We start from the raw sequence: 13,635 nt of genomic DNA, 5'->3' as shown, positions 1-13,635 counted from the left end.
TGTGAAGTAAACTTGTATTAAGGTGTGAAGTAAACTTGTATTAAGTGTGAAGTAAACTTGTACTAAGGTGTGAAGTAAACTTGTATTAAGGTGTGAAGTAAACTTGTATTAAGGTGTAGAGAAGGCTTGTATTAAGTGTGAAGTAAACTTGTATTAAGGTGTGAAGTAAACTTGTATTAAGGTGTGAAGTAAACTTGTATTAAAGTGTAAATAAACTTGTATTAAGGTGTGAAGTAAACTTGTATTAAGTGGGAAATAAACTTGTATTAAGGTGTGAAATAAACTTGTATTAAGGTGTGAAATAAACTTGTATTAAGGTGTGAAATAAACTTGTATTAAGGTGTGAAGTAAACTTGTATTAAGTGTGAAGTAAACTTGTATTAAGGTGTGAAGTAAACTTGTATTAAGGTGTAGAGAAGGCTTGTATTAAGGTGTGAAATAAACTTGTATTAAGGTGTAGAAGGCTTGTATTAAGGTGTGAAGTAAACTTGTATTAAGGTGTGAAATAAACTTGTATTAAGGTGTAGAGAAGGCTTGTATTAAGGTGTGAAGTAAACTTGTATTAAGGTGTAGAAGGCTTGTATTAAGGTGTGAAGTAAACTTGTATTAAGGTGTAGAGAAGGCTTGTATTAAGGTGTGAAGTAAACTTGTATTAAGGTGTGAAGTAAACTTGTATTAAGGTGTAGAGAATGCTTGTATTAAGTGTGAAGTAAACTTGTAATAAGGTGTAGAGAATGCTTGTATTAAGTGTGAAGTAAACTTGTATTAAGGTGTAGAGAAGGCTTGTATTAAGGTGTGAAGTAAACTTGTATTAAGGTGTAGAGAAGGCTTGTATTAAGTGTGAAGTAAACTTGTATTAAGGTGCAGAGAAGGCTTGTATCAAGGTGGGAAATAAACTTGTATTAAAGGTGTATTAAGAGGCTTGTATTAAGTGTGAAGTAAACTTGTATTAAGGTGTGAAATAAACTTGTATTAAGGTGTGAAGTAAACTTGTATTAAGTGTGAAGTAAACTTGTATTAAGGTGTGAAGTAAACTTGTATTAAGGTGTGAAATAAACTTGTATTAAGGTGTGAAATAAACTTGTATTAAGTGTGAAGTAAACTTGTACTAAGGTGTGAAGTAAACTTGTATTAAGACATGTGTGAAGTAAACTTGTATTAAGGTGTAGAGAAGGCTTGTATTAAGTGAAGAAATAAACTTGTATTAAGGTGTGAAATAAACTTGTATTAAGGTGTGAAGTAAACTTGTATTAAGGTGTGAAATAAACTTGTATTAAGGTGTGAAATAAACTTGTATTAAGGTGTGAAATAAACTTGTATTAAGGTGTGAAATAAACTTGTATTAAGGTGTAGAGAAGGCTTGTATTAAGGTAGCAAAAGTAAACTTGTATTAAGGTGTAGAGAAGGCTTGTATTAAGGTGTGAAGTAAACTTGTATTAAGGTGTGAAGTAAACTTGTATTAAGGTGTAGAGAAGGCTTGTATTAAGGTGTGAAGTAAACTTGTATTAAGGTGTAGAGAAGGCTTGTATTAAGGTGTGAAGTAAACTTGTATTAAGGTGTAGAGAAGGCTTGTATTAAGGTGTGAAGTAAACTTGTATTAAGGTGTGAAGTAAACTTGTATTAAGGTGTAGAGAATGCTTGTATTAAGTGTGAAGTAAACTTGTAATAAGGTGTAGAGAAGGATTGTATTAAGGTGTGAAGTAAACTTGTATTAAGGTGTAGAGAAGGCTTGTATTAAGGTGTGAAGTAAACTTGTATTAAGATGTAGAGAAGGCTTGTATTAAGTGTGAAGTAAACTTGTATTAAGGTGTAGAGAATGCTTGTATTAAGTGTGAAGTAAACTTGTATTAAGGTGTAGAGAAGGCTTGTATTAAGGTGTGAAGTAAACTTGTATTAAGGTGTAGAGAAGGCTTGTATTAAGTGTGAAATAAACTTTGTATTAAGGTGTAGAAGGCTTGTATCAAGGTGGGAAATAAACTTGTATTAAGGTGTAGAAGAAGGCTTGTATTAAGTGTGAAGTAAACTTGTATTAAGGTGTGAAGTAAACTTGTATTAAGGTGTGAAGTAAACTTGTATTAAGATGTAGAGAAGGCTTGTATTAAGTGTGAAGTAAACTTGTATTAAGGTGTAGAGAATGCTTGTATTAAGGTGTGAAGTAAACTTGTATTAAGGTGAGAGAAGGCTTGTATTAAGTGTGAAGTAAGCTTGTATTAAGGTGTAGAGAAGGCTTGTATCAAGGTGGGAAATAAACTTGTATTAAGGTGTATAGAAGGCTTGTATTAAGTGTGAAGTAAACTTGTATTAAGGTGTGAAGTAAACTTGTATTAAGGTGTGAAGTAAACTTGTATTAAGGTGTGAAGTAAACTTGTATTAAGGTGTGAAATAAACTTGTATTATTAAGTGGGAAGTAAACTTGTATTAAGGTGTGAAGTAAACTTGTATTAAGATGTAGAGAAGGCTTGTATTAAGTGTGAAGTAAACTTGTATTAAGGTGTAGAGAATGCTTGTATTAAGTGTGAAGTAAACTTGTATTAAGGTGTAGAGAAGGCTTGTATTAAGGTGTGAAGTAAACTTGTATTAAGGTGTAGAGAAGGCTTGTATTAAGTGTGAAGTAAACTTGTATTAAGGTGTAGAGAAGGCTTGTATTAAGGTGTGAAGTAAACTTGTATTAAGGTGTAGAGAAGGCTTGTATTAAGGTGTGAAGTAAACTTGTATTAAGGTGTATAGAAGGCTTGTATTAAGGTGTGAAGTAAACTTGTATTAAGGTGTGAAGTAAACTTGTATTAAGGTGTAGAGAATGCTTGTATTAAGTGTGAAGTAAACTTGTAATAAGGTGTAGAGAATGCTTGTATTAAGTGTGAAGTAAACTTGTATTAAGGTGTAGAGAAGGCTTGTATTAAGGTGTGAAGTAAACTTGTATTAAGGTGTAGAGAAGGCTTGTATTAAGTGTGAAGTAAACTTGTATTAAGGTGCAGAGAAGGCTTGTATCAAGGTGGGAAGTAAACTTGTATTAAGGTGTATAGAAGGCTTGTATTAAGTGTGAAGTAAACTTGTATTAAGGTGTGAAGTAAACTTGTATTAAGGTGTGAAGTAAACTTGTATTAAGGTGTGAAGTAAACTTGTATTAAGTGTGAAGTAAACTTGTATTAAGGTGTGAAGTAAACTTGTATTAAGGTGTGAAGTAAACTTGTATTAAGGTGTGAAGTAAACTTGTATTAAGGTGTGAAGTAAACTTGTATTAAGTGTGAAGTAAACTTGTACTAAGGTGTGAAGTAAACTTGTATTAAGGTGTGAAGTAAACTTGTATTAAGGTGTAGAGAAGGCTTGTATTAAGTGTGAAGTAAACTTGTATTAAGGTGTGAAGTAAACTTACATTAAGGTGTAGAAATAAACTTGTATTAAGGTGTGAAATAAACTTGTATTAAGGTGTGAAATAAACTTGTATTAAGGTGTAGAAATAAACTTGTATTAAGGTGTGAAGTAAACTTGTATTAAGGTGTAGAGAAGGCTTGTATTAAGGTGTGAAGTAAACTTGTATTAAGGTGTAGAGAAGGCTTGTATTAAGGTGTGAAGTAAACTTGTATTAAGGTGTGAAGTAAACTTGTATTAAGGTGTAGAGAAGGCTTGTATTAAGGTGTGAAGTAAACTTGTATTAAGGTGTAGAGAAGGCTTGTATTAAGGTGTGAAGTAAACTTGTATTAAGGTGTAGAGAAGGCTTGTATTAAGGTGTGAAGTAAACTTAATATTAAGGTGTGAAATAAACTTGTATTAAGGTGTAGAGAAAACTTGTATTAAGTGTGAAGTAAACTTGTAATAAGGTGTAGAGAAGGATTGTATTAAGGTGTGAAGTAAACTTGTATTAAGGTGTAGAGAAGGCTTGTATTAAGGTGTGAAGTAAACTTGTATTAAGATGTAGAGAAGGCTTGTATTAAGTGTGAAGTAAACTTGTATTAAGGTGTAGAGAATGCTTGTATTAAGTGAAGTAAACTTGTATTAAGGTGTAGAGAAGGCTTGTATTAAGGTGTGAAAATAAACTTGTATTAAGGTGTAGAGAAGGCTTGTATTAAGTGTGAAATAAACTTGTATTAAGGTGTAGAAGGCTTGTATCAAGGTGGGAAATAAACTTGTATTAAGGTGTAGAGAAGGCTTGTATTAAGTGTGAAGTAAACTTGTATTAAGGTGTGAAGTAAACTTGTATTAAGGTGTGAAGTAAACTTGTATTAAGATGTAGAGAAGGCTTGTATTAAGTGTGAAGTAAACTTGTATTAAGGTGTAGAGAATACTTGTATTAAGTGTGAAGTAAACTTGTATTAAGGTGTAGAGAAGGCTTGTATTAAGGTGTGAAGTAAACTTGTATTAAGGTGTAGAGAAGGCTTGTATTAAGTGTGAAGTAAACTTGTATTAAGGTGTAGAGAAGGCTTGTATCAAGGTGGGAAGTAAACTTGTATTAAGGTGTATAGAAGGCTTGTATTAAGTGTGAAGTAAACTTGTATTAAGGTGTGAAGTAAACTTGTATTAAGGTGTGAAGTAAACTTGTATTAAGGTGTGAAGTAAACTTGTATTAAGGTGTGAAGTAAACTTGTATTAAGTGGGAAGTAAACTTGTATTAAGGTGTGAAGTAAACTTGTATTAAGATGTAGAGAAGGCTTGTATTAAGTGTGAAGTAAACTTGTATTAAGGTGTAGAGAATGCTTGTATTAAGTGTGAAGTAAACTTGTATTAAGGTGTAGAGAAGGCTTGTATTAAGGTGTGAAGTAAACTTGTATTAAGGTGTAGAGAAGGCTTGTATTAAGTGTGAAGTAAACTTGTATTAAGGTGTAGAGAAGGCTTGTATCAAGGTGGGAAGTAAACTTGTATTAAGGTGTATAGAAGGCTTGTATTAAGGTGTGAAGTAAACTTGTATTAAGGTGTGAAGTAAACTTGTATTAAGGTGTAGAGAATGCTTGTATTAAGGTGTGAAGTAAAACTTGTATTAAGGTGTGAAATAAACTTGTATTAAGTGGGGAAGTAAACTTGTATTAAGGTGTGAAATAAACTTGTATTAAGTGTGAAGTAAACTTGTATTAAGTGTGAAATAAACTTGTATTAAGGTGTGAAGTAAACTTGTATTAAGGTGTAGAGAATGCTTGTATTAAGGTGTGAAGTAAACTTGTATTAAGGTGTGAAGTAAACTTGTATTAAGTGGGAAGTAAACTTGTATTAAGGTGTGAAGTAAACTTGTATTAAGGTGTGAAGTAAACTTGTATTAAGTGTGAAGTAAACTTGTATTAAGTGTGAAGTAAACTTGTATTAAGTGTGAAGTAAACTTGTATTAAGTGGGAAGTAAACTTGTATTAAGGTGTGAAGTAAACTTGTATTAAGGTGTGAAGTAAACTTGTATTAAGTGGGAAGTAAACTTGTATTAAGGTGTGAAGTAAACTTGTATTAAGGTGTAGAGAATGCTTGTATTAAGGTGTGAAGTAAACTTGTATTAAGGTGTGAAGTAAACTTGTATTAAGTGGGAAGTAAACTTGTATTAAGGTGTGAAGTAAACTTGTATTAAGGTGTGAAGTAAACTTGTATTAAGTGTGAAGTAAACTTGTATTAAGTGTGAAGTAAACTTGTGTTAAGGTGTGAAGTAAACTTGTATTAAGTGTGAAGTAAACTTGTATTAAGGTGTAGAGAATGCTTGTATTAAGGTGTGAAGTAAACTTGTATTAAGGTGTGAAGTAAACTTGTATTAAGTGTGAAGTAAACTTGTATTAAGGTGTGAAGTAAACTTGTATTAAGGTGTAGAGAATGCTTGTATTAAGGTGTGAAGTAAACTTGTATTAAGGTGTGAAGTAAACTTGTATTAAGTGGGAAGTAAACTTGTATTAAGGTGTGAAGTAAACTTGTATTAAGTGTGAAGTAAACTTGTATTAAGTGTGAAGTAAACTTGTATTAAGGTGTGAAGTAAACTTGTATTAAGGTGTAGAGAATGCTTGTATTAAGGTGTGAAGTAAACTTGTATTAAGGTGTGAAGTAAACTTGTATTAAGTGGGAAGTAAACTTGTATTAAGGTGTGAAGTAAACTTGTATTAAGGTGTGAAGTAAACTTGTATTAAGCTTATTTTTCACAAGTGGTGAACAAAACAGCTGCACAATTGTTATGGATTGAATCTTCTAGATTATGGCAGCTGTCTGTGGTATGGAGTTAATGCTTTGTTCTTTATAAGTACTCTAAAATCGTACAAACCTTTACAATGTTTGGGCTTTAGTAACATTCCACTGCTTCTCAGTTTTGAGTGTTATACTTTAGTAAACTGAAGTTATCCGTGTCACGTTGTCTTAAAGAAAGAAATAAGACAATACATTAAACTGTTTTAAAACTAAAAGCTAGTATAAACAGTTTGATGCTTCCAACGGTTTTTCTTATAAATCAATATAAGTGCCTGCAGTTAAATCGTGAACAGAACACATCGATTAATGTTAAAACCTGCTTCGTATATAAAACAAACAATTTACTATAATTTTATTAACAAAATTTGGCTTTGTTCTATTTCAGGGGAGCATCGAGAGGACCCACCATTGAAGAGACTACTAACTACACGTTTTGTATTGAAATATGATAAACTTAGGCTTATAGTTTGTTATGATCGAACAGAAGACTCGTGATAAGTGGTAAAAGAGCAATTTTACTTTAGACTGAAAGGTGTATATAATGTAATTCCCAAATAAGATATTGAAATATTAACGGGAAACAGAATTGTGTATGATGAGTGTTAATCCTGGGGTTGCACGTGGTGGGTTCGGAATGGACGGATAGAATGATATTGACTTCGGATTTGTAAAATGATCTGAAAGTAATAGTTTGGTTACTGCTGACATCACATCGAAAACTCGTAAAGGAATCTGGAGAAGTCATGATAATTTAGTTGTAAGTCAATATTTTTTCCCACTTGGTGTTAGGTCATTTAGAGGTGTAAACATAGGAAATATTTATCACTATTTCGTTGTCGTATAGTTTGTTTGTTTTTTGAATTTCTCGAAAAGCTGCTCTAGCCGTCCCTAATTTAGCAGTGTAAGACTAGAGAGAAGGCAGCTAGTCATCACCACCCACCGCCAATTCTTGGACTACTTTTTTACCAATGAATAGTGGGATTGACGGACACATTATAACGCCCTCACGGCTGAAATAGCGAGCATTTTTGGTGTGACCGGGATTCGAACATGCGATCCTCATATTACGAGTCGAACGCCTTAGCTTACCTGGCCATGCCGGGCCTTGTTGTAAAGATAAAAATCAAAATGTGAAAAATAAAAAGTGGTTATGCCTTTTGATTCGATCAGGCTAAAATTCCAGAAGTAACAGCTGCTTCCAACTTGATTTACAAACTGTTTTTCACATATAAGTGATGAAAGAATGTTAAAGAAATGTGAACAGAATTTTAGGAAACATGAAACTGCTATCAAAGAAATGTTGGGATATCTCTGATGAAATATCCAGATCGGCAGACGAGAAAAAAGCAAACCAAGATGGACTACTATGCAGATATAGATTAGGGTGGACCCTTTATAACAATTGTTTTAAAATTTCATTGTCTTCCCCCTCAACAAACACATTTGTGTCATCAAAACATTCTGTATGCAAAATTTTAGCTTGATTGGTCAATCCTTAGGGTTACTCCTCTGTAAACAATTTGTGAAAGCCAAAGTGTCTTACAGCTTTTAGCTAATGACTGATATTGTTAAATAAGTTTATTTTACTGTTATTATTACGCGTATTCATTTCTGTAATCCTATATATTATATTAATTATGGTATGTGCTGTAAAAACCTAACGTAATTCACATATATTTAACCTTAGTTAAACAACAGATATAAAAAAATTGTTACTGATACAAAATTGATTACGATCACACACTTGAAATCTATAACATCATTCTCAGTTAAAAAAACTTATATGTATTTTACTGTGCTGTAATTTGATTAGGATTGACTCATAATAAAATTAAAGTGTGTGTGTTTTTCTTACAGCAAAGCCAAAAAGTGCTATCTGCTCAGTCCACCGAGGGGAATCGAACCCCTGATTTTAGCGCTGTAAATCCGGAGACATACCGCTGTCTACAAATAAATGAAATTAGCTAAAATAATAAAAGTAGTGAATTATGTTGTTGAATATAGAGTACCATAGATACAAAACCATGACCCAATCCTAGAGAAACAGAAAGACTAAAAACAGTTACCAATCCAAGTATACAAAAACGTTTCCAGAGTGCAGGAAATCCACACTTATGAGGAAATAAACCCCAACTGACAAACTTCCTTTGTTCATCCTTTTTTAATTATACCTAATTCCATATAGAAACATGTATTTCATAAACATTAATTTTATTTATTATTTACAATGATAATTTGGAATGTAGATATTTTATTCTTGCAACAGTCTACTTTTATTCGTTTTTAATCATTCAGGATGACTGAGAAATTTCCATTAAATCTCCAATTGGTAAAACAAAATTAAGATGTTTTATTTCATAAAGAAACAAACTCACAAAGTTAGACTGAAATTTTATAGTTGTCAGTTTTATACCCATATATTGGAGACCACTCTAATATAGATAGAAAATTATTTAACGACTTGCACGGAAAAATCCATAAAATAGTTAAAAAAGAGAAATCTAAATATTGTCATCAGAACTCAGAAGAGGAAGAAGAAACAGCCAAGAGAGGATACGAGAGAATGGTCAAAGTTTGACTAACTCGTTGATCACTCTCTAGGAGGTAATAAGGTAGGTTTTAATCATGGAAGTAAAATTAAACAGGACTAAAACAAACTAAAGAATTTTAAAGATATTTTGAATGGTTTGAGTTTCAAACCACAAATATAGACAATGGGCTATCTTACTGCGGGCATCGAAACCTGGTTTTTAATGTTACAAGCATCCAGACTTGTTATTAAGAGGCATGCTAAACGGAAACTATCCAATATATTTAAACGATTTTCATCGAGAAGAATTACTTGTAGAGCTACCTACAGATAGAGAAAAAATCGTTTGGGCAGTTAATAGACTTAAGAATAATAAAAGTCCAAGAAATGATGTGATAACTACAGAAGTGTTGACAACATCAGGAGAAGAGATCTGATTAGCAAGATTCAATTTCCAAGATGGGAATTGAAGAGCCACCCTACTGACTGCGAGAAATGAATCGTTGTCAAAGTACCTAAAGAACGAGATTTGTCTTTGTTTAGTAACTGGATGGGAGTTAAAGTGTTATCTGTTCCAGGAAAGGTTTTGAGTATGCTTGTAATAAAAAGGATGAGAAATAAACAGAAGCGTTCTTGAGAGAGCAAGAGACAGTTAGTAAAGGAAGAATGGACCACATCTTTGTTCTGAAGAACGTCATTGAACAATGAGAAAATAGACAAAACCCCTAGTGTTAACTTTATTTATTTTAGAAAGGCTTCAACTTTGTATATAGACAATCAGTATGGAATATACTATTGATTCCCCCCAAAAAAAAACATAATTAATTAATATGATAAATATGCAGAATGAGGGATATGAAAGTTGTGTGAGAGTTGGTGAAGATAATACAGAATGGTTCAACGTTTAAACTGGATTTAGACATGAAGATTCAATCTCCCCTTACTAACGATCCATGTTTGTTTCGTTAAAACACACTAAGAATAGCTAGCATGAATGAGGTACTAGCACAGTTAGTGTTGCTGGAGATACATTTAAGGAAGACTGATAAACACAGGAACTGTTTCCAGAAAATTGAATGGAATATGGAATAATACAGATTTGCTGTTAAGATGAAGCTTAAATTGTTTAATAGTTTAGTTATTTGGGTTTTGTTAAATGGCTGTGAGACATAGAGAGGTGTAAAGAAAATTGAGTCTAAACTGTTCAAGAAAGATAAACCAAGATCAGATGGTTTTATCGTATAAATAAGGAGACGTTAGGAGAGAGAAGTTGACAACATCAATCATGGAAAGCTCAAGTTGTACAAATGTAAATGTAATGGGCATGTTTTGAGGATGAAGGAGAACGGACTGCTAGGACAAACAGTGGGCTGGATTAGAGAAAGCCCAAAAATACTCGAAGATGAGAAATAAAGATTTGGACAGAATAAGGGTTGAGGAAAACAAAGAAGAACGAACACAGTGGAGCACCTTTATAGCTGTTCTATAGACTTCTTGGGTCTAGAAAAGGATTATGATGATGCCTTATACAAAAATATAAAACCAACAACGTCGTATTACATTAATTTTAATTGACCCATAGATGTTTCGAAAACCTCATTTTTCCTAGTTTAACCTAGTGATTAATGTATCGAGCTGTATATCACAGGCTCCAAGTTTCGAGACGTAATGTTACTGCAAATACATCACATTTTGAACTGCAAGTACGATGCTGAAAAGTGAAGTTAATCTCTTTAAGTGGTGAAAGCTGGACAGAGCCTTTGTGACCGAGAATGCTCCTCTGGTCAGTAATTAAAAATTGATGACGTCTTTATTACCTGAACATCTTATCTCCTCCTAGGTTTTATAAGATGCAGTTCAAGTAACAAATTCAGTTTCAACAAAAATTTTTGTATTTAAATTTTGAAGTTAACACAAATACATTTTCATTCCTTACTGCCTTACTGAAGTTATGTGTACTGAACAAACCATTTTATTTATTTTCTATACTTAATTTGGTTAACTGTAAAAGTAGTTTTATTGTTTAGGAAGTCTAAATCACTTGTAACTAGCTATAAAAAGAGGGCACGTTGTTGAAATACAATGAATACGAAATAGTTTTACAATGTATTTTATAGTTGCTTAGTAGTTTATATATGTGTGTTTCTAATAAAGAAATAGATATTTACGGATAAGTTTGAAATCTTACTCTGTAATTAAATCAAAATGTTATTCTAAAACATGTTTATTTTTCTTAATTACATCTAAAATCGCCATTCTAATTATCCAACAAGCACTTTTATTAATATTTTTCGATTTCTCTAAAATGTAGACAACGCATAAGTGAAATACGGGCGTTCAAAGAATAGTTCGTTGAAGACAAATACAATTTCTTTGCTTGGATCAGAACGTTCTCAGCATGCATTACCAAATACAAAGAAAACTGTTTACTATACTGGTATAAACTTTTCAGCAATTATGTATTGGAAGAGCTTAACGGTCAAGCACAATAAACATGGAAATCTTCAAATAATACCTTGGTAAATATTGTGCAATAAACCTAGTACAATATTAAGCCCGTACCTGCTTTCAAAATGTTACTGTCTGCTCATCCCATTGCTGACTCTCGTTATAATTCGACCTTTTTCTATCAGATCGCAGTTTAAGTCGTTTCTATTTCAAATGAAAGCTGAAACTAGGTGATAGCAGAATAATAAAAGGTTGTCAGTATCTTAAGTAATGATGTTGAAAACGTGACTTTGTTGATATATACTGAGTTTACTCCCAGTTTAGTCTTAGCTAATAAGGAAACATGAGGATGCTGTATTTCACTTAAAAATTATCGATTAATAAATGAAAACTTGTATTGAATTTGTTTCGAAAGATACGTCAAAAACCACTCGTTTTAGGGAGTTTTTGAATTCAAGTAGCTTTCAACGTTCAACAGATAACATGTAATGTAAAGACATCCCTTACATCCTGAGAGGCGTGTTAATAATCGTGTTATAGTTTTTGTTATATCGTTGAGAATGGAACTGTGGGTGATATCAAACAATAGCTGCAAGGTAAAGGTACTAAAACAAAATAATAAAAAAAATATCAACATTTACACACGCAGACACATTTCATGTGTGCATTGTCAATATACCTTGTAGACTGAAAAGTAAGGAAAAAACACAAATAATTAATGTTTTGCACCTTTAAATCATTCCTTTTCCACTAACATGACATGGTGAGGTGGATAAGGCACTCGACTCGTAATCCGACGGTAGCGGGTTCGAATCTCCGTCGCACCAAACATGCTCGTTATTTCGGCCGTGGAGGCTTTATAATGTGACGATTAATCCCACTATTCGTTGATAAAAGAGTAGCCCAAGAGTTGGCGCTGATGACTAGCTGTCTTCCCTCTAATCTTACACTGCTAAGTTAGGGACGGCTAGCGAAGATAGCCCTCGTGTAGCTTTGCGCGAAATTCAAAACAACAATGATAAACCTAATAACTTTGTTTTTTAAATTACTTTAAAAAGTATTTACTCAGTAAATAAATCGATTATCAAACAAAAGTCTAGCATATAGGAACTAATTTTCATTTGGAAGAATAACACAGTTAAAGTTTTATTTTTTAAAATGAGAAATTCTTCTATACTCTTTTATAACCCAATAATTTATATACATTGCCTATCTGCATGCTAACAAAAATCACATACTCGAGTAACTAATTCTCGGAGGCAGGTTACTTTAATGAACTTAATTAGTATGGTACATTCCTATTTACATACTTGCCGCAAGGGGGAGCGCCTCATTTGTTAGTATACAGAACCCTGCAGGAATAATTTCGTTTTCATTAGGAAGTGTACACCCGTATTTTCTGCCCTTAAACAAAATGCGGACTTATTTAACATTCCACAACACCATCATACGCTTTATATGACGGAATAATTGACGTCCGTTTGGAAGCGCCCTCTTTCGCTATAACATCCAAAATGAATTAATTTTTTTCTTTTGTGTGAGTATGTGTATGTTCACAACTAAGAAATTTAACATGGTTAGTTCTCTTTTCCGAACTCAATTACTAAAGTAAACGGGCAAAGCCTTTTAAAATGTCAATTTTTTTAAAGTTGGAAATATCTTTGAATGTTCAAATTTTTTAATTATCCATGACAAGTTTGGGTGTTCAAGAGAAATTAATTATATTTCTAATATCTTTTTTTTTTCTGTAAAAAGCACACGTATCGTAACTTGACAAAAGTGATTTATATCTCAGAATCATAGAAGCACTGATAAGTTACAAAATAAGCCGAGCGAGGCCCGGCATGGCCATTTGGTTAGGCATTCGACTCGTAATCCGAGGCTCGCGGGTTCAAATCCCCGTAGCACCAAACATGCTCTCCCTTTCAGCCGTGGGGGTGTTATAATATTACGGTCAATCTCACTATTCGTTGGTAAAAGAGTAGCCCAAGAGGTGGCGATGGATGGTGATGACTAGCTGCCGTCCCTGTAGTCTTACACTGCTAAATTAGGGACGGCTAACACAGATAGCCCTCGTGTAATTTTGCCTGAGATTCAAAACAAACCAAACCTAATCCGAGCAAAAATAATTTGTTGGTTTTATTAAATTGAAGTAGATACTACTCTCCATTTTGACCTGCATAAAACATTGTTCTGTCCATTCCACGTAGTCTTAGAATAAGTAAAAACAGTTATAATTTCAATAAAAAATATACAAAATACACTTTATACTAGCAATTCAATAGCATATAGTTGTTTATATAAATCTGCCATATTATTATTATTATGATTACTTACAGCATATCCTGAAAATAGTAAGGATAGAGTCGACTATTTTTGTATCTCTGTACTATCGTGAAATATTATTAACATAGCTAATTCATTTTTCCAGACGAGGTAATTTCTATGATTCTAGTACTCCAGACCCATCGGTAAGCCTAACAACAAAGAATTTCATTGAATTTTCCTGTTATTCT

The 13,635-nt window shown here is 32.6% G+C and overlaps 1 long non-coding RNA gene across 1 annotated transcript in view; it reads left to right on the top strand.

Moving 5' to 3' along the window:
- The window catches only part of LOC143256030 (uncharacterized), an 81,662-nt gene extending 70,845 nt beyond the window's left edge, over positions 1–10,817 (top strand). Inside the window, exon 3 of the long non-coding RNA XR_013030965.1 lies at positions 6,527–10,817. This is a non-coding gene — a long non-coding RNA (uncharacterized LOC143256030). The remainder of the gene's footprint in view (positions 1–6,526) is intronic.
- Positions 10,818–13,635: the final 2,818 nt, after the last annotated feature.

This window comes from Tachypleus tridentatus, chromosome 7, assembly GCF_004210375.1.
Source record: "Tachypleus tridentatus isolate NWPU-2018 chromosome 7, ASM421037v1, whole genome shotgun sequence".
Classification (NCBI taxonomy): domain Eukaryota; kingdom Metazoa; phylum Arthropoda; class Merostomata; order Xiphosura; family Limulidae; genus Tachypleus; species Tachypleus tridentatus.
This window is presented reverse-complemented; position numbering and strand designations above follow the sequence as displayed.